Raw genomic sequence first — 25,800 nt, forward strand, 5'->3', positions numbered from 1 at the left:
GTTGTTGTTTGCTGATGATGCGGTGTTGATATCCAAGTCACCAGACGTGCTCCAAATCTTATAGAGTATTTTAGAAGAATATTTAGATAGAAAGGAACTAGTGTTGAATATCAAAAAGACTGAGATTGTGGTTTTTAGAGGAATTCGGGTGGAGAATGATAATCAAAAAGTAGAATTTTATTATAAAGGTGAAAAAGTAAAAGAGAGCGAAAATTTTAGATATTTGGGAGTAACACTTTCAGCAAAAGGAGGATGGAAAGATCATGTAAAAGAGATGATTAAGAGAGGGAAAGCAGTTTCAGCTGCCATTTTACGTAATTCAAGGCTTTCAAGTATAAAAGATCTAAAAATGCATAAACATGTTTTTAATTCTAAGGTTTTGCCTACTATCCATTACGGAGCTGAACTTTGGGGGCATGACCCGGCACCACAATTGGAATCAATTCAGCTGCAACACTTTAAGAGATTAATTGGTCTTCACGTAACGACCCACAATCAGGCTATAAAGGGTGACCTAGGAATATTTTCGCTGAGAATGTGCAGAATAGCACAGCTGATCCGGTACTGCCTAAAGGTTCTAAGTCTGTCAGAAGATAGGTTAGCAAAAGCAGCTTATGTGGATATGCTACGGTCGAAACGTAAAAGATCATGACCGTATCAAATAAAAAATGTTTTAGATGGATTAGGATTATCATATATTTGGAATGAGGGGCTGGGTCCCTCAGATCAGGGTGAGTCGTGTTTTGGTATGATTGTAGAAAGAATCAAATATCAGGAAATCCAAATGTTGACCCAGGCAGTTAAAACATCTGAAACATTGAAGTTTTGTTCCCATGTAAAAGAGATATTTGGATTCGAATATTATTTTAAACTAGGATCACCGGGGGAGACACTGAGGACTTGGTTTCGGATCCGAGCGAATTGCCTGCCACTAAAAAGTATAAAAAGAGTATTTGAAAGAAATAGGGTGGCCCCAGATGCAAATGCGGATTACTCTTGCCCCAGATGTAACCTAGGTATTGAGGATGTCGCCCATATTCTCACCGAGTGCCAGCAACTTTCTCTATTAAGGTAAAAGTTTTTTGAGGGTGTTAACTTGGTGTGCCGGGGTATCCTTAAAACGACTGTAAAAAGGTCAATCAGGCAGTTATGTAAATATGTAAATGAAGCGTTGACATCAATGAGTGAAACTTGATATTTATGTTATTTTTCTTGTGGAGTGTGATTAAGAATACTGTTCTGTATGGCCTGTTTTTTGGCTTATAATAAAATTATTATTATATTATTATTATAGTATCTTTAAGGCAAGAACAAACTTAATGGGGTGGATTCGATATTTGCAAAGAAATTTTATATATTGTAATCAAAATATGGTAATAATCTGCTAATTTTAGAACTAAGATATAGTGACGACATAACAGCTAAAATATTAAAATAATGTGATATTCTAAGAGAAAAGTGACATGAATTACTAATTTATTCTTACTATAGACTTGTTGACCTTTACAGTGAAACTATCCCTGCTGAAATTTCCACCCAGAAATTTTCTTCTGGACTTTTTTGAAAAGAAATTTCTTTAGCCTACTTTCATTTGAAAAAAGACCTTACCCTTGATAAACTTTAAAAACATGTGTGTTATAAAAGTGAAACCTTGCAAAATAGGTCTTCTGCTATAAATAAAGTACAACAAAATTGTTTGCAGCTTCACAACTTTGCTCAATTCCAGTTTAGGCTATAAGGTTTTAAAGTTATGCAAATATATTTCCTAAATAAAAAAAAACATTGATATTGCTTAAAATTCTACTCAAAAAAAGGAATTGCATTTTCAAAACTAAAGCCAGAGAAAAAGAAACTGATAACTGAAAATTAAGGTAAAATGTTGATTTGTAAAAATTTTAATAGGTATAGACCTGTCATGTAGGCAAATTTCAGGAACCGCTAGAGGGAGAAGGAGTGGAGGTAGGCACTGCAAAATACCTTCCCAGGACACACTTTTGCCTGTAGACTCATCCCTGAAAGTTTCATTTTCCTAACTTAACCTCTTTCCAAGATAGCCAAAAGTAGCTTCAGTATAATTTTACCAAAATCAGATAAACTAATTAAAAAAAACTTAGTCTTTGTTTCAACTGAAATTGAAGAATTAAATTAAGACTATAAGCAAGCAAACTATTCTGTATTCAAGGTTAAATATCCCCTTCTCAGTCCCTTAATCTTTATATTAAGTTCAAGTTTTGTTTAGAAAACTGAATTTGGCTTTTAAATACACATAAAAGTTTGCAAAAGATGCCAAAGGCTAAAAAGTATTGGTGTTTGATGACTCTAGTGCGAGTCCCTCTTTACTCATTCTCTTTGATCCTGTAGTTTGATTACATTTTATGGGGGTTTATACAAAGCTCTTTTTTCCTTGTGTGTCACCTAAGCACCAAAAATCTTGGGTTTTTTGTATTCTTGGTTGAGAAACTCCATTAGATTGTAAAATAAGAATCTAGAGTCTGATAATTTGTAACCAGAAAATCAATATTACCTGCCTATAGTTAACGTTTGAGACACAAAGTAGCATTTGGTGTTATAACCTTTTTTATGATAAAAGCAATATATTCTTTTTGCTGTAATTAAATTTGTCTTACTATTGAATTGCGTTATTTTAATTTAAAACAATATCAGATTATTTAGGTATATTGGGGCTTGATTTTTTTCAGCCATTAGTTTTTATAAAAATTGAAACTTTAAATTTAAATGAACCCGCATCTGCATACCCCTACACATATGCTGGATTGGGTCTTTCTTATTTGAGTTTTTAATTGGATTCTCGTCTGTATAGCAAGAATAAATTAGTAATTCATGTCACTTTTCTCTTAGAATATCACATTATTTTAATATTTTAGCTGTTATGTTTTTAGCAGATAAATAACAAATTATTTGATATGATGAATAGATTTATGCTCGAAATGTATGTACCTTCAATTTGAAAAAAAGATGGTCATTGACTAATAATTTCATACACAGATATATATATATATATATATATATATATATATATATATATATATATATATATATATATATATATATATATATATATATATATATATATATATATATATATATATATATATATATATATATATATATATATATATATACAATTCCAGTTTTTCACTTATCTTAAAATTCTTATTATAGAAATTTGAGCTTATCCAACCCAAATTAATATGCCGCTTTATGGCTTGTCCAAATTTTCTCCTTTTGACATCTATATTTTACAAGTTTCAGAAATTTGCCAACAAAACGCTCCATCCTGTAAGAAAGCCGCCCTCTTATTCGTAAGTTTACACATTTAAACCCTTATTTCCCATAGACTATTTTGCAGAGAACTGCGACGATTTTGCCGATAGTGGACGATATTTTTTTTGCAGAATTTTCGCGAAAAAGGCAAATCCACGTAAAAATTTAAAATTCATGCGAGAAAATGTACTCAAGAATCAAGTGAGTAGTTAATTGTTAAAAATAGACCTTACAAATCTGGTGGAAAATATGGACGCATTGGATAAATAAGGTTGTTTTAGCTTGTAAGTTGCTACGGTGGCCCAATCCTTAACCACAAAGAAACAGAGTTGACTCAAAAAAATATTCATATCCACTCCTCTCTTCCTTCCATTCATTTATTAGTGTGCCGCCTCTTTCTTCCTTTCTTTTCAAATATATTCCCTCTTTCCTATATTAGTGTCCCTTCTTTCCTTTCTCAATCCCTTTAGATCCTTCATTTCCTTTATAAATCGTTCTCCTTTCTTTTTGATTACTGCTTTACTTTATAAGTCTCCCTCCTTTAGATTCTTAATTTCCCTTCTGAATCCGAATCCTGTCCTGTCTCCTGTATTTTCCTATTTTCGTTCAGTTCATTTCTCCTTTATTTTAGAGGACTGCTTTTATTTATGATTATAATAATTATATTATGTTATACAATTAGAAAAAAAAAGTATATTATTAATCGTTCTTTGATGTGTTCTGCACAGTTGTGTTCACTGTCATGATTAAAATTGGTTTCTTCAGGCCGGACCGGTCCGTTCATTTCGCCGGACTGGTAGATGCTGCTTTACTTTATTATTCAGCAATACAGTAAATTAATGACTAAAGAACTCACGCGCGGCGGCCCCGTCTCCCTCCCTTTAGATCCTTCTAAATCTTTCTTTATGATAGCCTCCCACCCCAGACAAGGACGACCTGCTTTCCATTTAGCCCTAGACAGTTGGCCAAAAAGAACAATCTTTGGCAATCTGTCATCCTTCATCTGCACAACGTGCCTTAGCCACCTCAACCTTTCTTTCATTATAGCCCTAGAGAGTAGTATTGAACCACATTTTTTGCACAGCCTATTGTTTGAAATACCGTCAGTCAGCCAGGTACCCAGAACAATCTGTAAGCAATTTCTCTGGAAAACATCTAGCAAATCTTCTTCTGCTTTTTGAAGCACCCATGCTTCAGAGCCATATTTAACCACTGTCATCATTCTAGCTTCTAATATTCTAATCTTGGTTTGCAGACTTATCTTCCTATTCTTCCAAACTTTTTTTAACAGCAAAAAAACACCTTGAGTCTTGCCTATTCTACTTTTAAGACCTTCACAGCTCCCACCATCTTTACTAATAATACTACCAAGGTAAGTGAAGCTGCCCTCCTGATCAATCTTTTTGTTACCCAATATCACCTTTTCATCCTCACTTATTCCTAACCTTAGTGACTTAGTCTTAACATTAATACAACCAACCCTGCTTAACTTCTTAACATTGATAGATGATCCCAATCGAGAATCCGTCAAATGTACTTCTCAAGAAGAGTCATAAACCATTGGAATCAATTGAAGGACTCAACTATCAGCGCTCCTTCCATCCAGTCATTTAAATGCCACCTTGACAAGGAATGGGAGAAGAAGCAGTGGAGGTTCAATTGGTAGTCATCAACTCAAGAGCACTACAGGTCCAGAGGACCTTAAAGCTCTCAAATGGATTAAGGTGATTAAGGTAAGGTAAGGTGATAGAACACAACCCTGTTTAACTCCTGATTTAATACAAAATCAGCTGCTAACCTCATTTTCTACCTTAACCAAAGCAGTATTACTCTTGTACATAGCACTAATCACTTTAATGTATTTGTCTGGTATACCATACAAGGATAAAACCTATACTAAAGCTTTTTTGACAGCTTGCTCATAATCTATAAAACTTAGGACCAAATGTGCTTGACAACTCAGGGACTTCTCAATTATGAACCTAACAGTGAAAATTTGGTCAACACATCTTCTACCTTTTCTAAAACTGCACTGTTCTTCTCTTCATCAGCATCTCTCAGTCTAAAAAGTATCATATTACTACGTAATTTGCTACCCACAGAGACCAGACTAAAGCCTCAATAATTACCACACTCACTTTTATCACCTTTCTTATTAAGTGGCTTAATTAAGGTTTTTCTAAAATTTCTAGATACTTCCCCTTTTTCAAAAATCATATTCATAATCTTCAGTAACTTATTTCTAACCACAAATACACCATATTTAAGAAACTCATTTGCCACCCTATCAGTAACTGGAGCCTTATTATTTTTTAATCCTTTTAGTACTGTTGCTAATTCTTCCTCACAAAACAAATCTTCCTTCACATCCAAGGTATCACAAACTTGTTCATTTCCCTCTATATCTTTTCTTGCAACTCTATCTTGGTTATTCCTCATTGCTAATTGTGGCCCCATTCCTATCTTTAACTGGGGCAAGTCCAGATTGACTACTCCCTCTCAATTTATTAACATGCCAGTACATAATTTTAATATTATGCCATCTAGCTGCATCTTCCAAATCCTCAGCAATTTTATCCATGGCCTCCACTTCACACCTCTTTAGTTCATATTTTAATGTTTTCCCACTTTCTTTGCATTCCTTTTGTTTTCGTATGATCTATCACTCAGATAATTCTTGTACAAGTCCTTTCCTCTTTTCTATTAAAGATAAAGCTTTTTCACTATTTTTTTTTTAGCAGCAGTCCTAGCTTTCTTCCCTAAGGCACTTCAGCAACTTCACAAATTATTTTTCTAAAATTATTCCAACCATCTTCCCCATTATCTTTGGTTCTGAAGTATGGGCATTACAATAAGTGAATGAAGATTTGCTAGATGTATTCAAGAGAAATTACAAAAGGATTGTTCAAGATAGCTGGGTGAGCATTTTCAAGAAGCATAATGAGAGAAAGGTTGATGTGGCTAGGACAAGTTCTGCAAATGAAAGATGGCAAATTGCCAAACATTGTCATTTCTAGCCAATAGTATAGGGCTAAACAGAAATCATGTTGTCTGTAGTTGGGATGGTAGGATATACAAAAGATTTAAACAAAATGGGAACTTCCTGCGAGAGTGTAAAGAGGGGTCTTTTGAATAGATTGGGATGGAGGTAGAGTGTGCATAGCTGTATTTGCCTCAGGCCCCTTGGTGCTGTGGTGAGTTGCTAGTACTAGTATTTTTTTCTAAAACTTATGGGGGCTGACCTCTTGCCCTGCTTGCCCCCTCCCCCCCCCCGCCAAAAAAAAAATTAATAATATTTTATTTTAAAACTTATGGGAGCCAACCCCTGGCCTTCCTTGGTCTGACTCCTCTTCCCCTCATAAAAAAATTATTAACATTGTTTTATTATGAAAGGTGACCCCTTGTTTTCCATGCACTGAGACCTCCCCCCCCCCCGAGTTTTTTTTTAACAATTTCAACTTATAGGAGCTTATTGCACATGCACAAAAATATGAAAATATGAACATGCGCAAATCGCTTATCCGCGATTTGCAAAAAATCCAAAAAATATGAACTGCCATCGACGGATACTAGCAAACAACTGAACAAAGGAAAGGAATCAATTCATTCACTCGAAAAACAAAACGAACCAGCAATTACATAAGTTGGAAAACTATGTCATTTGATTTTCAGATTTTAATTCAGGCATTTCTTGCAGACACCCTTTGAGACCTAAGGGGTTGTTCACGTGTTTGATTATATGACTGGGAAAGTGGTTCAAGGTTTATTTCAGGGATCACTAAAGTATCGGCTTCTCTTTTGAGAAAACCGAAATATGACTCGTTTATTCTTAAATCACCGGAATCTCTGTTTAAAGCTAGACGGATATTGGCGAATAACTCGCTTTTATGGTTGTTAGGTAGTTGGTTTTAATTCTTTTAATTTTTGGCTTTTATTGATACATCGTTTCGTTTCGCGCTGAAGAAGAGAGGCGTTTGTCCTCTCGAAATATTCGCTTCGTTTTTTCAGTATCTTCATTTGGCCTATAAAAACCCCATTTTTGCTCGTTTTTCTTTCTTTATGTGATGTCAGGCCAATGTGGTTTAAGAAATTAAAATAATTATGGTTGTATTAATGGCTCAGTCCATGTTACTTTATATTGTGATAAATAACAACTTGATTGCGGTTGCTCAAAAGAGGCTATCTTATACATTTTAAAGCGGAAAAACCAAAATACTTGTCTCGGACTTTTTTTTTTTCTTTAATATTATTAAGGACAATTTGCTTGAACAAGGAAGTATGTTTAGCCATCGAATATATGAAAAAAATTAACTTTGTAATCAAAAACTCTTAAGATTTTATTCAGAATCTGGTCAGAATGACCTGACTCACGTTAGCGGGCCATGTTAGCGCAAATGACCTGAGCGTGGCCTAGGATACCAAATATAACCCATTGATCTCGCGATTTAAAGACAAGACGCACTACAAGTTAGACAAAAATAAAGGTTTATGGAAACTGAATTCACTGTGCTATTTATATCAACAATCAAAACAGTGGATTGTTCAACAAAGGATATTAATTTGTAGGCTTCTTAAGTCATATTAAGTTTTCTTAGGTTCTCCAAGCTTCCTAAATTTTAAGTTTTCTCAAGTTGTCATTGTAAGCTTCTTAAGTTTTCTAGTCAACCGTAATCTACCTTGTCGGTGCATCCCACGTGTTGTTAATGAGAAACAGAAAAAAAAAAATCAGAATGTACGACATTGTGTATGTACAATGCCTATATATACACTACATGCACGCAAAATTTTTCCTGTACATTCACAAGCGTTATCAAAATTCCGGACTTGAAAAATCTAAGCTTACAGAGCCATCCCAACAAGGGTCATTCAGCGCTCAAATTTAGGCTAATGAGAAATAGTTTTGTGCTTTCTTTTACCAATACAGAAATAATACAGATTATATGGTCTAAAATACAGCCCTTTAAAGCATCCTTAGTTACCTTTCTTGTAAAAGCTACACCCCACACTTTGACTAATAAGAGTAAAGATAGGTGCTCTTAAGCTCCTACATCATGATTGGTTGTACCCTCAATAACTTGAATTGCAGGTACGATGGAGATCCTGATTTACAAGTAGCACTAAAAAAGAAAATTGTCTTAATTGCTAAGGTTCCCCACTTCAATAGTTTTTTTCTAATGTAGCCTTCATTCAAATCATAGAGTACAAGATTAGCTAATAGAAAATAAAAATCTTGGGTCCCACAAACTGTGTAAACATTTTTAAATATATTAATGGCTACTTGCATATATTCCTCATTCTTGGAATAGTACTTTTTTGTAATTGGAAGAGTACTTTTGTACTTGTAAAGGTACTTGGAATAGTACTTGCCAGTATTTTTTGGCAAGCATTAATTGTTTTTGCATTTTTTAAATTATTGTCAGTATGGTAGAATAGGCTGATGAGAGATGGTTTTTTTTTCTATTATAGTTTATTTGTTTAATAGTTGGGGTATGTAGCCACTATTCTTACGGGCGTAATTTTCTATGGGGCAGGAGGGGGGGTGAATGATTCCAAAGTTTGCCCCCCCCTTCCATCTACAATTTAACGTCTTCAAAATCTTGTCAAAACTAAGATTGGCCTACATAATTCAAACATCCACAGAAACAGATCAGTTTTCTTTAGCATACCTTTGTCTTTATGGTATTATATGGTTCACTTTTTATCTGGACATTTTTACTTCATTTGGAAAAATTAGCTCCAGATTTACCCCTCCCCTCTCCTCAGGATTTTGACAAAATTACCCCCCGAATGCGCTGCAGGTGTTTTTTCACTACTTTAGGGGGACTATTTGTAATTTATTTCACTTTTTTTTCAGTAAATTAAATTCAATTGATTGGTCTTCAAGCATTTTGTACCATACCTCTTCCATTATCGTAATCACCTCCAGGGGCATTCCAAACAAGCTCTACTTCTGATGTTTCATTAAAAACGCCATCTGTATGAAAATTAAATATACGGCTTGTATGACGTTTTCTTTGGCGTGCTTTATACATATGAATTCCGTGTCAATAATTGCTTTGTCCATCGTCGCGGAGTTTGATGGTAATATCGACACTTGGTAGATAGATGTCAGCCCCATTTGATAACCCGGTACTTGCAAAAAACGTCGTTACTATGACAAAAAGTTGGAATTGTTCCATTCTTACAAGATCTTTATAAGTTCATAGGGCATTGTGCTTCCACAGCAAGGGTGACCTGAAATCATAGAAAAATTAAATTTTTTAAATTCATATTAGTCAGCTACGATTAACAATATATCTCAATTAAATCAATCAGTTATATAAAAAATCTGATTGGCTCAAATGAGCGCTAGCTGAATCTCGGTATTACTTTTAGCTGAATCTCGGAGCGCTAGCTCTATCTCTTTGGGAATGGGACTCAAGTTTCTTTCCTCCCCCAAAAGAAAACCCTTTGCTGGTAACAGTAATTACGTCAATACTAAAATATTTTTCCTTTTATTTTGACTTATACATAAAAAAAATACGTATTTCCCACTATCTGATAATCAACAAAACTGTTCAAAAACAAAAACATCCGCCATATTTCAAAATATTTCTTGCTGAATCTAAATCAACTAAAGCTTGTATTAAAAACTAGACTCTCATAAGTTACTATTGAATCTTTTGAAATATTTTGCTTCTACTGCTAGCAGTGCACTGCGAGTGTGTGTGGGTAGTTTTTAATTCCAATCAAACATATTTTAGGGCACCAATGTTTACACCTTATCCGTTTAAACCCACATATCAGTTTACCGCACATTTTGGTCATTACCTTGGTTATCAGAAATTAAAGACCATGCTTATCGACTTTTTACACTAAGGAGAAATTAATAGATCACACCATTGTTAGTGATCTCGAAGGATTTTTAAGCATGAATGGAAAAAATATCACAGGAATATATCACAAACTGGTCAGGCAATTTTACTTTTACTCGGGACCTTTACATTCGATATATCTACTAAGGCTGGGTTCTTTAATCAGTCCTGCTTGGATCCCAATGTCCCCTAGAAAGTACCTAGAGCTTTTACGGCTATCGTTGCTTTTTGCTAAAAAACCCATCTTAGTTTTTAAATTAGTGTAGGCGACATTAAAGTTTGAAATTAAGTAAAAAGATTATTATGTCACCGAAAGGAGAGGAGGTGGGATTTTTATTAAAAAAAAAAAAAAAAAAAAAAAAAAATCTGCTCTGTTATGGTTTATTTAAATTTTTTTTCTTCTTCTTTTTGAGCACTGGAGACAGCTTGGCAGAGGTCCTTGCCAAAATACCTGCTTTTATCAGTTCCCCTTTTTTTCTGTCCACTGGCTGATATATTAGTCTCGTTTTCTCGGCTGTTTAGTGTGATTATTCATATATTATTTTTCTTGTTTGTCATAACTCTAAATCTAGAGAGGTATATGATCTTGTTTCCCTAACTAGGGTTCTTCCATAACTCGAAACCGTTACATTTGGTATCATCGTTAAATCTATTATGGGCGGGCTTCTCAACGGGGCCTCCTTCGAATCCAAAGGTTTCCTAGAAGGTTCCTAGAATTATCATTTCCTTTTTGTTGAAAAACCATGAAATCTTAACTACCACCAAACTATAAAACCGTAGGAACCACGATGAAGAAACTTGAAGGATATGGCAAATATTGTGCAGAGCTCCCATATAGCTGTAAAAAGCTGATAAATACTTCACTGAGGAATCTATGAAAAAGATTATGTAAAACAAAGAAGAAGAAAACAATACAAAAAATGAAGAACACAAAGAAATTTTGACAATATACTGCAATAATTATTTCAAATACTAAACTTCTTTCCTGCATCAATTTGCTATGCGTTATTTCTTCAATGATACATTTCCAACTAAAAAGTAAATAGTTACAAGTATATTTGTCAGAAAAAACGGAGGTGGGAATATTTGGGCCGTCGACCTCCCAAAACATCAAGAGTTTAACGATATTTCCTATATTTTCTTATAATGTCCAATTCTCCGCTTAGTTGAAATGGTTTGAAAATTTTCTCTCCTTCAACCCCATAAAAAAAATGTACGCTTGATAGCAATTTTTTCGTCTGCTTTACTCAAATAGTAAAGAAGATATATATTTCTCATTAATCAAGAAAAAATGTTTTACACCTTATCGGTATCTATACTTTGGTAAAAGGCAATTAAAAGAGGATTCTAATTTTCTGTCTTGAGAGAGAACACTAGAAGGGGAGAGAGCCATAAAGAGAGGTAGAATACGGAGAAAAGAGAGAGGCTGATAGGGGCCAGAAGTAGGGAGAGAGAAACTAACGGTAATGGGTGATTAAAAATAACTTAAAATTATTTAAATTAATAATATTGACTTACTTACCTATTTTATCTACTGGCTGAGTTTCCATCGCATTCAAATGGTTATTTAGTACCTTTATCTGAATAGAATAATATCCAGAGATGTTTGAAAATCCAGTGAAATAGCTGGAATATATGCCATCGCCTTTGGTAATATCAGGATCTGCGAAATGAACACATTCTATCAAAATATACTAAGAAAAATAAATAATTAATACCCAAAAATAAAACAATATTTACGTAAAAAAATGTCTTTTTTTAACATACCTGTACACAAATGAAATGAGCGGTATCGCCTCCTTCCCTCCCTAATAGACCACTTACAAATCGTTTTTAATCGAAAAACTGAACTAGTGCTGCTAAACGACCAATCGAGCGACCCCCCCCCCTTTCTCCCTCAGGTCTAATGGTTAAACAAAATAAAATTTCCTAAAGCAGAAATGATTAGATGCCACAATACAGTAATTAGCAGTTTGGTAAGTGTGTATTTTAACATTATATTTAAATAAAAAAACAAACTAAGGTCACAAGCCAAGGAAGCTTCAGGTCCAAACCTTCTCTCCAAAAGTATCAAGATCTATTCACTTGTTACTTATTTTCTTAAATTTTCCTTACAAATCACTTATTTTCGTCTCAGCCCAAAAATAAATTCCTCATTTGGAATGAAATCATTCCTGAAGAACGGGTCCAGAAAATATCCAGATATATTCAGTTCTTTATAATTCCTCATATGTTCCTTACAAATCAATTATTTTCGTCTCTGCCCAAAAATGAATTCCTCATTTGGAATGAAATCATTCCTGAAGAATGGTCCAGAAAATATCCAGATATATTCACTTCTTACTAATTTCTCATATTTTCCTTACAAATCAATTATTTTCGTCTTAGCCCAAAAATGAATTCCTCATTTGGAATGAAATCATTCCTGAAGAATGTGTCCAGATATATTCAGTTCTTACTAATTTCTCATATTTTCCATATAAACGGTTTATTTTTCTAGTTTTTTCAAAGTTCCCGGCCAGTAAAATAAACTCATCCATGCATGCCAATCAAAGACTACACTATAATATGAGCTAATTACTTATTTCCTCAATCAACATAAAATAAAAAACATAAAAGCCTACCTCCTAATCCAGTATCTTTCAGATTTATATCCATCGAAGACATTCCAGGTCGCGTTACCGTCGCAATAACAGAAGCATTCCAAACCGGTCGAATTCCTTTTGTGACCTTGGCATAAATTATGTAGTGTTAGCATTGATAGAACTTATCGCCGACGTCCAAACAGTTACTACAACCCCGTCTGGTACCTCAACACGAGGCTCTGTCAAAACTTCGACGATGCAAAAGGATGTTGAACGTTCCGTGGTAAAAGAAACTGTGTAGCTCCACTCACCCTAGAAAAATAGACTTATTAGAATGTGACAAATATAAAATTTTGACAATTACAACTGCTTTATTTTGTAGTTTTCAGAATCAGCACAATAGAATTGACCCAGTATAGTGATGTACCACCCTTTTTTTTCTGACCTCATCATAGAAAATTATCGTAGAAAGATGACGGAGGGTTCATTTGATCTAAAAAAATTATTTACAGTCTCCTATTTAAGTGAGGAAGCCAATCACGGAGCATCCAATCGCCCTTACAACGTCCTTTATGCCCCCTGTCACCCCCAAAGAACTACAGGGCAACAAATACAAATTTTGAGAGAGCCATCTTAGTTAATATAAAAAAAAAATAAATCAAAACATAAACCAGAGATAGAAAAAAGAATAAGAATGGCATTTGAAAATAAAACAAAAAGAAAGTTATTGATCACGAATGTGTTTGTATTAGAACTAAACAGACACAAAACTGAGAGCTATTTCCATGTTCAATATTCGTCTTCCCATTTAAAACTTTCTCAAATTCCTTGTTCTAAGGAGGGTTTCTCCACTTCTTGTCTTTGCTTTTTATTAAATTTTTTATCCATTTTTTTAATCAAATTCATTTAACTGGGCCATCGAAAGATCCAAAAAACCGAGGGCTTAAATAAAATAATTCCGTATGTTCTGTAATTCAAAATATCAAAATAAAATACATCCATTTACAAACTCGCTATATTTCTTACTCTCCAAAATGCTTTCACTTAATTACTAGTTAGACCCAAGCGTACACAGTGAGAAGGGGGGCTAAATTCCCTCATACACATATTCCATTCATTTTGAGTCGAATTTCGATTCTATTTCATACAAACATAGACCTTTGTTAATAAAAATTTTAAATTAGACATTGATCATTTTGGAAACAAGATTTTTATTTTCTTAACAATATTTTTAATTGGTGAATCAATAAATGATTTAACAGTTCGTGGTAACGAACTGTAAGTAAGGAGCGACCTGGCTCAATAGTAACTGATACTCTAAAAACCGGAATTTTGATACCAATAGATACATCAAAAGAATCAGATTTGTATGCTGAACTAGCTAAATTTCGGTATTAGTAAAACCTAGTAAAACCCAGTTTTACCTGAATATCAAATCTCAAAATCACAGGAATTTACACGAAAACTTTAGGTTTATCTTTGTGAGAAATGTGGTAAGTAAATTGTTCTGTCAGACATTGGACACACGCTAGAATACAATTTAGGTTAATGCTAATTAAATAAAACAAAATGGGTTTAAAATATAATATTTTATGAAGAAATTTTGGTTGTATGTTTTCACATTAGGGGGTGGGGTGTGTATAAAGTAGAGCATATATTAAATACGTAACCTAATCTAACCTAACCTAGGTACTTTTTAGTCCCCCTAAACCCCAAAAAACTAACCTTCAAATCATTATCACTGAGTGAGCAATATTTCACCATTGTCACGGAAACCTTTTTATTAACACCGGCGGTGAGATTACTATGGCCGCAGTTATCACATTTAAACTGTTTTTAAACTATATGAACACTGTGGTTCCTTTTCAATCTTGATGCCCGAAAAAAGATGTTGTCACAAACTTCACACTTAAACGGTTTCTCACCTTTATGGGTTCTTAACCGTCGGTTATGCTGAGCGCGTTGAGAAAATGTTTTGTCACCCTTTACACATCTAAACCTATTCTCACCCGAATATATCATTTCGTGACTCTTGAAATTTGCTTTGTCTGAAAACAATTTTTCACAAAAATCACACTTAAACGGTTTCTCGCCTGTATGCGTTCTTAAATTGATCCTCAAATGTACTGTTTGAGAAAAGTTTTTGTGACACGAATCACATTTAAAAGGTTTTTCACCTGTATGCAGGATTTGGTGCCGTTTCAAATTTCCAATACGACCAAAGGCCTTTTGACATATATCACATTCGAAAACAGCACCCTTGAATATAAAAAAAACGCAAAAAAAATATTTTTATACGTATTAAAAAAAAAAAAAAAAAACACTAATCGCGTTTAATAAATTTTATTAAAATTGATTTACGGAGAATTCAGAACATATGTACAGCTCGATTATACATTAGGCAGAATGGGGGGGGGGGGGGGATATTTAATAAAAAAAAGTTTTTTTAAAACTGAAAGTAAGGAACGACATTAAAACTTAAAACGAACAGAAAGTATTCCATATAGGAGAGGGACTGTCCCCTCCTCAGCGCCTTGCTCCTTACGGTAAAGTCTTTCATTGTTTAAAAAAAAAGAGTTGTAAGAAAGAGTCAAACTTTAGCGTAAAGAGCGAGAAGTTGAGGGGGTGGCAGCCCTTTCGTATACGGAATAATTTCTGTTCGGTTTAATGAGCCCTCCTACGATATTCTAGGACCACTTGGTCAATACGATTACCCCTATGAAAAAAAAATAAATAAACACGCATCCGTGATCTTTCTCCTGACAAAAAATGGAAAATTCCACATTTCTGTAGATAGGAGCTTGAAACCTCTACATTAGGGTCTGTCCCCTCCTCAACGCCTCGCTCTTTACGCTAAAGTTTTTTATTGTTTAAAAAAAATACAGTTGTGAGAAAGAGTCAAAATATAGAGTAAAGAGCGAGAAGTTTTGGGGCGGCAGCCCCTTTCTCTGTTCTCAAAAATCAGGCAAATTTTTTGCAAGTATCAGGCAAAATCTTTTTTAAAAAATTCGGTTTCGATTTCACCGGACGTATGGTATCGAGGTAAACCGGACGTATGATTCCAATAGATACATCAAAAGAATCAGATTTTAATGCCGATTACAAATATATTAGTTTCCTTAAGTTTAGTCCCACCCATCAAAAGTTAAGCACCTGAGAAAATTTGCTTGATTTTCAAAAAAAGAGGTCAGTACCCCTTAAATTTATAGAAAGTTAATGAAAATCACACCATCAGATTCAGCCTATCAGAGAACCCTACTGAGCTCTACAAAAATGTGGAATTTTATATTTTTTGCCATAAGGAAGATCACGGATTTATTTGCTTTTGTGTTTATGTTTTTTTTTTCAGGGTTAATTGTATCGACCCAATGGATTGGAAAGGAAATTAAAATTTATATTGACCTTTTTAAGTGACAAAAAAGGACGGCAACTTTTTTCTCGCTCAAATGGAGGGCAACTTTTCGCTCATTTTTTTCTCAAAGTCGCCCAATTAAAATTTTGAGATAGCCATTTTGTTCAGCATAGTCGACAATCTTATAACTTATTTTTTTTAGGATGACTTAATCACCCATAGTTCCCAGGGGAACGGCTGCGTGTTATGAACTTTGCCCATTGCTTACATATTGTATTGGTTATTAGGAAGTATATTACTCGGGAGAATCTTTCCGTGGAGGACGTTTTTTTGGGTATGGGTATATTTATATGAAGGGGGTGCCGGATATCAAACCATTATTTAAAATACGATCAGAAATAAAAAAAAAAAAAAAACAAGTTTTAGTGCCCTTTTTAAGTGACAAAAAAAATTGGAGGGCAACTAGGCCCCTTCCCACGCTCATTTTTTTCTCAATGTCCCCCAAATAAAATTTTTATGTAGTCATTTTTTTCAACATAATCGACAATCTTATAACTATGTTGTTTAGGATGCCTTAATCCCCCATAGTTCCCAAGGGCAGGCCTGCAAGTTATGAACTGCCCTAGCTTACATTTTGTATTGGTTATTAGGAAGTATATTACTCGGGAGAATCGTTCCGTGGAGGACGTTTCTTTGGGGATAGGGATATTTCTATGAAGGGGGCGCCGGATATCCAAGCATTATTTAAAATATGATCAGAAATTAAATAAAAAAACAAGTCTTTTAAACTGAAAGTAAGAAGCAACGTTAGAACTTAAAACGAACAAAAATTATTACGTATATGAGGGGGGTCTCCCCCAAGTCAATACCTCGCTCTTTACGCTGCAGTTTTTTTTACTACTACTGCTACTACTAACAACTCATCGCAGCACCAAGCCGCTTGAGGCCAACACAGCTATGCACGCTCCTCCTCCACCCCAATCTATTCAAAGCCTCTCTTTTTACACCCGCCCACGAAGTTCCCATTTCCTTTAAATCTTTCTTTATGACGTCCTCCCATCCCAGACGGGGACGACCTGCTTTCCCCTTAGCTCTAAATGGTTGGCCGAAAAGAACAATCTTCGGCAATTTGTCATCCTTCATCCGAAAAAAGTGCCCTAACCACCTCAACCTTTCTTTCATTATAGACCTAGAAAGCAGTATTGAACCACATTTTTCGTATAGCCTATTGTTTGAAATACGGTTAGTCAGCCAGGTACCCAGATCAATCCTTAAGCAATTTCTCTGGAAAACATCTAGCAAATCTTCATCCACTTTTCGGAGCGTCCATGCTTCAGAGCCATATTTGACCACTGTCATCACTGTAGCTTCTAAGATTCTAATCTTGGTTTGCAGACTTATCTTCATATTCTTCCAGACTTTTTTTAACTGTGAAAAACACCCTGAGCCTTGGCTATTCTATTTTTAATATCTTCACTGGTCCCACCATCTTTACCAATAATACTACCAAGGTGAGTGAAGCTGCCCACCTGATTAATCTTTTCATTACCCAACATCACCTTTTCATCTTCACTTATTCCTAGCCTAAGTGACTTAGTCTTCTTAACATTAATTTTCAAACCTATTCTAGCACCATGAACTCACAAAACTACTTAAAACTTCATTCATTTTGCTCACACTTTCATCTAGGATGCTTAAATCATCAGCATAATCCAAGTCCAGGAGACTTTTTCCTCCGCTTTTGATTCCGTGGTCTCACATTGCCTTTCCTTTTCTCCTTAAAACAAAGTCCATCAAAATAATCCATATAAAGGGGGATAGAACACAACCCTGCTTAACTCCTGATTTAATACAAAACCAGCTGCTAACCTCATTTCCTACCTTAACCACAGCAGTGGTATTCTCGTACATAGCACTAATCACTTTAATGTATTTGTCTGGTATACCATACAAGGATAAAACCTTTACTAAAGCACCTCTATCAACAGAATCGAACGCTTGCTCATAATCTATAAAACTGAGGACCAAAGGTGTTTGAAAACTTAGGCACTTCTCAATTATTAACCTAAGAGTGATAATTTGGTCAACACATCCTCTACCTTTTCTAAAACCGCACTACTCTTCTCTTAAAACTTTGTCTACGGCATCTCTCGGCCTAAAAAGTATCATATTACTAAGCAATTTGCTACCTACAGAGACCAGACTAATGCCTCGATAATTACCACACTCACTTTTATCATCTTTCTTATAAAGCGGCTTAATTAAGGTTTTCCTAAAATCGTTTGGTACTTCCCCTTTTTCAAAAATCATATACATAATCTTCAATAACTTATTTCTAACCTCAGAGCCACCATATTTAAGAAACTCATTTACTACCCTATCAGCACCTGGAGCCTTATTATTCTTTAATCCTTTTAGTACTGTTGCTAATTCCTCCTCACAAAACAAATCTTCCTTCACATCCAAGGTATCACTAACTTTTTCATTTTCCTCTATATTTTTTCCAGCAACTCTAAATCGGTTAAGCAAGTTCTCAAAATGTTCGGCCCATCTCGCTTTAGCTTTTTCCTTATCGCTAATTGCCACCCCATTCCTCTCTTTAACTGGGACAAGTCCGGATTGACTACTACCTCTCAATTTGTTAGCGTGCCAGTACAATATTTTACTATTATGCCGTCTAGCTGCATCTTCTAAATCCTCAGCAATTTTATCCATGGCCTCCACTTCACACCTCTTTAGTTCATATTTCAATGCTTTCTCTACTTTCTTTACATTTCTTTTGTTTTCATGCGATCTATCACTCAGATAATTCTTGTACAAGCCCTTTCTCCTTTCTATTAAACATAAAGCTTTTTCACTAATGTTCTTAGCTGCAGTCCTAGCTTTCTTCCCTAAGACACCTTCAGCAACTTCACAAATTATTTTTCTATAATTATTCCAACCATCTTCCACATTATCAAATTTTAAACTCTCAAGTTTAGTATTTAAATGTTCCTGGAAAGTTTCTCTCAAATTCTCATCCTGGAGTCTACTAACATCATAACTTCCCGGGAGGTAATTACCCTTCCGATATTTCAGCTTTAAATTAACCCTTGACACTACTAGATGGCGATCTTTCCTTTTAACATCAATAACAGCACTCCTATATACCCTAGTATCTTGTAATGATCCTGCCAGTCTTCGGTTTACTATAACATAATCAATAATGTTTGCTATTTTACCATCACGTGAATACCATGTTAGCTTATGAGCCATTTTATGACCCAACACCGTATTGGTTATAACTAGATTGTTATACCTACAAAATTGCAGAAGTCTGTATCCATTACAGTTTTCTTTTCCTACACCAAATTTACCTAAGCTGGGATACCATCTATCCTTATTTCTACCAACCTGGGCGTTAAAATCTCCCAGTAATAACATCATATTTCTACCTGGGACCTTGTGTATTTGCTCCAGTAACTGTAAATAAAATTCATCTGAGTCACTAGCATCTCCATCAGTCGGTTCTACAGGAGCGTATACTACTATAACTGATACCCTGAACTTTCTAGTCATAAAATGAGCAATTAGTGTTATATTATTAATACCTTCCCAGCCTAAACAAGACTTAGCAGCTTCCTTATTCATCATGAGCCCTACTCCCTGTCTATGTACCCCATCCTTCCTGCCTGATTAAACAAATTCTATATCACCTAATTTCATGCTTCCTAACCCTGGGATATGAGTTTCTGAAACTCCTAATAAATCCAGTTCGAATCGTCTGAATTCGTCAGTCAAAATGTCGATACGATAGTCATTTTTTAATGTCGTAACATTCCAAGTTCCAATTTTCATGTTCTTTAAATCATTGAAATTTTGTTCGCCTCAGGAAAAGCAATGATACCGGATACCAGTGCAGGACGGGGATCACATATCTTCAAAGAGCTATCTATTCTATTTAAACGCCCTTTGTGATTCAGGGGTTTGTGAATTTATTTTTTTTTAACTTTTAACGTAAAGAGCGTGGTATTGACTAAGGGGAGAACCCCCTCATATACGTAATTAAAAAAAAAACAATAAAAAAACAAGCGATACGGCTTAATACTAATCAAAACTTTTAAAACCAGAATTTTTATGTCAATAAATGTATCAAAAGAATGGGCTTATAATGCTGATTCTAAATATAAAAATTTTATTAATTTTAGTATTACTCATCAAAGGGCTACGAGCCTGAGAAAATTTACCTGATTTTTTAAGAGGGGGGAAACATTCCCTACAACTGAAAAAAATTTAATGAAAATCACACCGTCAGATTCAGCGTATCAAAAAACCTTATTACATAGGTTTCAAGCTCATATCTGCAAAAATCTGCAACTTTGTATTTTTGCCAGAAGAAAAATATACGAATATAGACGTTTGTTACGTAAGTTAATTTGTAAATTACGTCAGAACCAAATTTAGAGACAGCCATTTAGCAAATGCAAAGTAAAATTTTTATGCAAATTTTCTTTACTTATTCAATGACTGTGAGCCAAAATCAAAGCTGCATTAACTAAAAAATGATCAGAAATTAAATAAAATACAAGTTTTTTAAACTGAAAGTAAGGAGCGACATTAAAACTTAAAACGAACAGAAATTAGTCCGTATATGATAGGGCATGTCCCAACCTCAACGCCTCGCTCTTTACGCTAAAGTTTGACTCTGTCTCACAACTTTTTTTTTTAAAAAAATAAAAAAAATTTAATGTTTAAAATTTTTAATGTCGCTCCTTACTTTCAGTTTAAAAAACTTTTTTTTATTTAATATAATACCAAGAGCACATCTTTGTGAATAAAACGAGATTTTAATTTCTCTCTCTTTCGTTGCATTCCTGGCACTAGGGTCAAGTGGGTAAATATAATAGTGATTTGTTTTTATTTTTATTGAAATTTTTTGTAGGAACTCTCCTGTGAAATTAATAAAATAGCTTAGGATTTTCAAAATAATAAAAAAAAGATTGTTTTTTAATTGTTTGTGCTTCTTTGAATTTAATATTTTAGGAGAAATGATAATTAGAAATGGATCGGCGATTGAAAGATTACGCACATTAGTCACCAAAGTAACAAAAGCAAAGCCATTGCTACTAAACTAAAGCCTCTTTTAAATAAGTCTTCTGTACAAAAAATGACGCCAATGCACCACTATCGTCAAGGAAAACTTAGATTTGATGAGATTAAAGCTAAAATAGAACAAAGCTAAAACAATGGTATTAATAAGTTTTACTGAATGAGCATATTACACCTTATACATGCCAGCTTATACAAAGCAGACAGAGGAAATACTCAATTCGTCTCAAAGTGAAAAGTACTAAATGGAATACAAAGTAATGAGTGAAAACCGACAACAAGTGAACTTATTCGTTTACAGATTTTATTAAGCGAAAAACAAGATATAATGGTGTTTTTCTATCCGGTAGGTTTTATTTACACTGAAAGTCGAAAAAAAAATTTCCACAAAAAAAAAATTTCAAACGATCAGCATAATATAGGGAGGATTAAAGTATTAGTATTATTATGTAGTTTTGTGTGCAGTCTACGGCTATATCTAGTTCCAGTGGAGAAGATGGGGTGCAACTGTTATTGTAGCAATCATTATATTTGGAAATAATGTTGATTTGTAAATTAAATAGTACCATGCCATTGTTATTATATTGCTTTCTTCAGAGAAACCCATTGAACAGGATGTTACCATGACTAGCTGAATTCAGCAAATCTGGTTCTAATTCAGTCAATTATTTATCCCTTTCAACTAATTTATTTTACCTTTTTCTTAGTAATTTGCTGGAAACGTTCTTGGTTATATTGATTATGCATTTCAAATTAACGTTTCTTTAGTCAGTAGTTGTCAAGTTGGAAACTTGAAAAAGTGTAAACATACTCTAGTTCCTCTAGTTGAGAGGAACCTCTAGTTCCTCTAATTGACCTGAAATTGAAAACTTGATACCATTCGCAAAAAATCTGTTTACTCTCATTGATGGATTGGATACACTTTAAGCTATTTTAATTTGGTTAAACTTTAAAAGTAGAAGTAGCCCCAAAAACGAGCATAATAGCTTTAGTTGTTCTTAAGGTACTGCTGAGATGGCTTATTGGTACTTAGCATTACAATTGTGAATCTTGATTTAATCTTTCAAGGTAAAATTTACTTTTTAAACATAATGAGCAAATGGGAGGGTGGGACTGGAAGGGGGATTAGTTGCCCTCTATTAACTTTCGACTATTAAAAAGGGTATCAGCCTTCTCTGTTTCCAATCGAATTAGCCCTTTTCGAAGTTCCCACAACAGATTCGATACGAAGTGCCCTTTTATAAAAAAAAACAAAAAACAATATAGTTAATCAATTTCGACTATTAAAAATGGTCCTAGAAATTAATTTAAAATCGCCTGAGCTTTTTTTCCATTTTATATGGCACAGATATCAATAAAAACCTTATAAGACCCCAGAGAATAACTTATAACCCTTGCCCTGAGGGTTGTGGTTTACTTTCGACCTCAGCAAAATATTACATATCTGGAAATAAAATCAGCTGACAAATATGTATATAAACACTTTGATTTGGGAAGTTGTGGAGTGAAAAAGTGTCATGGGAGGGGGGGGGCTAGTTAATCTAAAAACAAATGTCATTTAAATATATACAAATACAGTTGTATGAAATCTCTAATTATCTTTTTTTTGATTCGTATTGTAATACTAAACCAAGACCAATATATGTCCCCATTGTATAACTAATAACACTTGCGCTGAGGGATGTAGAGGAGTACTCTCCTCAAAAACATATTTTCTATCTGAAAATCTAATATGCTGAACAAAATGGCTATCTCAAAATTTTGATCGGATGTGTTTGGGGGAATGATGGGCGTGGGGGGGGGGGGCGTGTTGCCCTCTAATCACTTTCGACTATTAAAAAGGGCTCTAGCCCTTTGAATTTCTAATAGAATTAGCCGGTTTTGAAGTTTCTACGACAGCGCCTTCTATAAAAACTTTATATGCCAAATGGGCATAACTGAAAACCCTTGCCCTGAGGGCTGTGGGAGAGTATCCTCCTCAAGAACAATTTCAATCTGGAAATCAACTACGCTGAACAAAATGGCTATCTAAAAATTTTGATTGGATGTTTGGGGAAATGATGGGCGTGAGGGAGGGGGGGCTAGTTGCCCTCCAATCACTTTAGACGATTAAAAAGGGCACAAGCCCTTTGAATTTTCAATCGAATGAGCCCCTTTTGAATTGTCTAAGACAGCACCTAATATAAAAACTTTATCTGCCACATGGGCATTACTTAAAACACTTGCCCTTTGGGCTGTGTGTGAGTATCCTCCTCAAGAACTTTTCAATCTCGAAATCAACTACGCTGAACAAAATGGCTCTCTAAAAATTGTGATTGGATGGGTGGGGAACTGATGGGCGTGAGGGAGGGGGGGCTAGGTACCCTCACATAACTTTCTACTATTAAAAAGGGCACAAGCCCTTTGAATATTCAATAGAATGAGCCCATTTTGAAGTTTCTACGGCAACGCCTTCTGTAAAAACCTTATATGCCCCCAGGGCATAACGACTGAGGCCTGAGATATTCATAGCTTCTTTGGTTGTCATTGCATGCCTTATTTTATATTTTTTGGGGAAATTTAAAGGTCATAGATTTCCCTTTTCGTTTTCTGCAAATTAGAAATTTCTATTAACTGCAGCGAATCTGGTAGTTAAATTTTGTTCAAAAGAATTTTAATATCTTCAAAAGCAACTTTGGTAAGAAAAAACAATAAAACCAACCCTAATTGCTTGACTTGAGCTACACCTGTTCACACTGAATTATACGCCATAGGACTTTCAGTTCGACAGGTTAGTCTAAGCTTAGACAGATGATGGTAATTTTTGCTAATAAAAATACTTGGTTTATTTTTATTAGCAAAAATTACCGTCATCTGTCTAAGCTTAGAAAATTAATAGTAAATTATACCATCCGGAAAGACGATTTTTATGAGCCAAAAATCCGGGATAAAAATGACCTGAATAATCACTAACAGTTTTTCATCAAGCGACGTAAGATTTGAGTGCCGAAACAAAATTTGGTTCCTCGGCTGAAAAAAATACTGATATGAACTTAGAAAGCAAAATGACAATCTTCTGTCAGCTTTTTTGTTTTTTGTTCTTGAACATTCAGCAATAAGGAAGAAGAAAACAGCATAATATTGCAAAATTTATTTTTACAGCTTTCATTTATCCAACTTATCACGGATTTTCAGTGCTTGTGGATTGAAAAATGGATTTATTATGACATAAACTGTAAGTTTAAAACAAATGTTTTGAGCCTTTTTACACCCAATCAATTTTTGTCATTTTCAAGAGCTCAAAAAGGGCTTAAATTTGTATTTCCAATAAAAGTGATTATTATATTTGTAGAGCATAAAAAAGGCATCAAGTGGTAGATTAGCTTTATTTGTAAGTCAATAAAATGATTTGCAAAAAATTACCCAATTTTGTTGTACTTCATTTAGGCAGATCTATTTTGCAAGGTTTCACTTCAATAACACACAGGTTTTTAAAGGTCATTGCCCTCTAAAGGGAGATTGAATACACCTATGTACTTCAAAATACCTTCTCATGACATAACTAATCCTATTGACCCATCCCTGAGTTCTTCTTTCCAAGATGACCAAAAGTAGCTGAACTATAATTTTAGAAAAATCATTAGGTTTTTATGAAAACTTAGCAATGCCGTCCCAGGGTATGTTTTAGACCCTGGATTAATTTTTCTAATCTTACCCCATTCCAAGATAGAAAAAGTAGCTACACTAGAATTTTACCCCAATCTTTTACCTAGTTAGCCTGTATGTAGTATTCAAACAATTTTACCATAGAGGAAATCCTTGGGTCACTGTGCAGGGACCTAAGAATACCTTTGGCCAGTGCCTTCTGCCTTATTGCCACATTGCCAGCAGGATATTGAATATAGTTGATAATGAAAACAATACAATTTACAAGCGCCAAACAGTGTGGCCGGTTGTCTGACTTTAGATAGCGCACCAAGGAAAGCGAAAATGCACCATCAGCACATTCTCACTATGTTTGTTTTGGGTGGGGTTCAAAATTCAGGGAAAATTAGATCTTGCAGGGATGAAGGGCTCAGCACACGTAGCTGATTTCGGGAACTGATTTCAGCATCAGTGGACAAACGATAGCAGTGAGAAAAATTTGTTGAAATAAAAATTTATAGCGCAAGATTTTCAAAACAAAGAATCATGGACACAAATAGTCAACTGGAGTTTATTAATAGTTGCATGATTGATCTCAGCTCAGTAGCGGGGTTTTTCACCACAGACATCTCTGGCTGATAATTTATTTGTATCCCTGTTTTTTTGTTTTACTTTTTGGCTGAAAAGGCATCGAGTGGTATATTCACTTTGTTTGCAAGTCAATAATATGATTTGGTAAAAGTTTACCACCTTTTTTATGCTCTTTACAAATATAATAATCACTTCTATCAGAAATTCAAATTTAAGCCATTTTTGAGCCCTAGAAAATGACAAAAATATAAAGAATGTAAAAAGGCTTAAAACATCTGTTTCATAACGAATTCCTTTTTTTAATCTAAAAGCACTGTATTTCCACAATTAAGTTGGATAAATATAAGTTGTAAAAATAAATTTTGCAATATTATGCTGTTTTCTTCTTCCTTCACACCAAATGTTCAAGAATACTACTCAA

General features: G+C 34.4%; 1 long non-coding RNA gene across 2 annotated transcripts; it reads right to left on the minus strand.

The window, feature by feature from the left end:
- Positions 1–8,699: 8,699 nt before the first annotated feature.
- Positions 8,700–25,522, minus strand: LOC148938389 (uncharacterized). Of its 2 annotated transcripts, none has more exons than XR_016143704.1 (4): positions 24,949–25,522; positions 12,764–13,036; positions 11,662–11,802; positions 8,700–9,519 (listed from the first exon to the last, which is right to left on the minus strand). It is a non-coding gene; the product is annotated as an uncharacterized LOC148938389 (long non-coding RNA). The 2 variants fall into 2 exon arrangements; XR_016143703.1 differs by lacking the exon at positions 8,700–9,519 and adding an exon at positions 10,490–10,590.
- Between the last annotated feature and the right edge of the window lie 278 nt (positions 25,523–25,800).

The sequence above is a fragment of the Artemia sp. Qi Xiang Cuo genome, unplaced genomic scaffold, assembly GCF_049724085.1.
Source record: "Artemia sp. Qi Xiang Cuo unplaced genomic scaffold, ASM4972408v1 HiC_scaffold_3419, whole genome shotgun sequence".
NCBI classification, from domain to species: Eukaryota; Metazoa; Arthropoda; class Branchiopoda; order Anostraca; family Artemiidae; genus Artemia; species Artemia sp. Qi Xiang Cuo.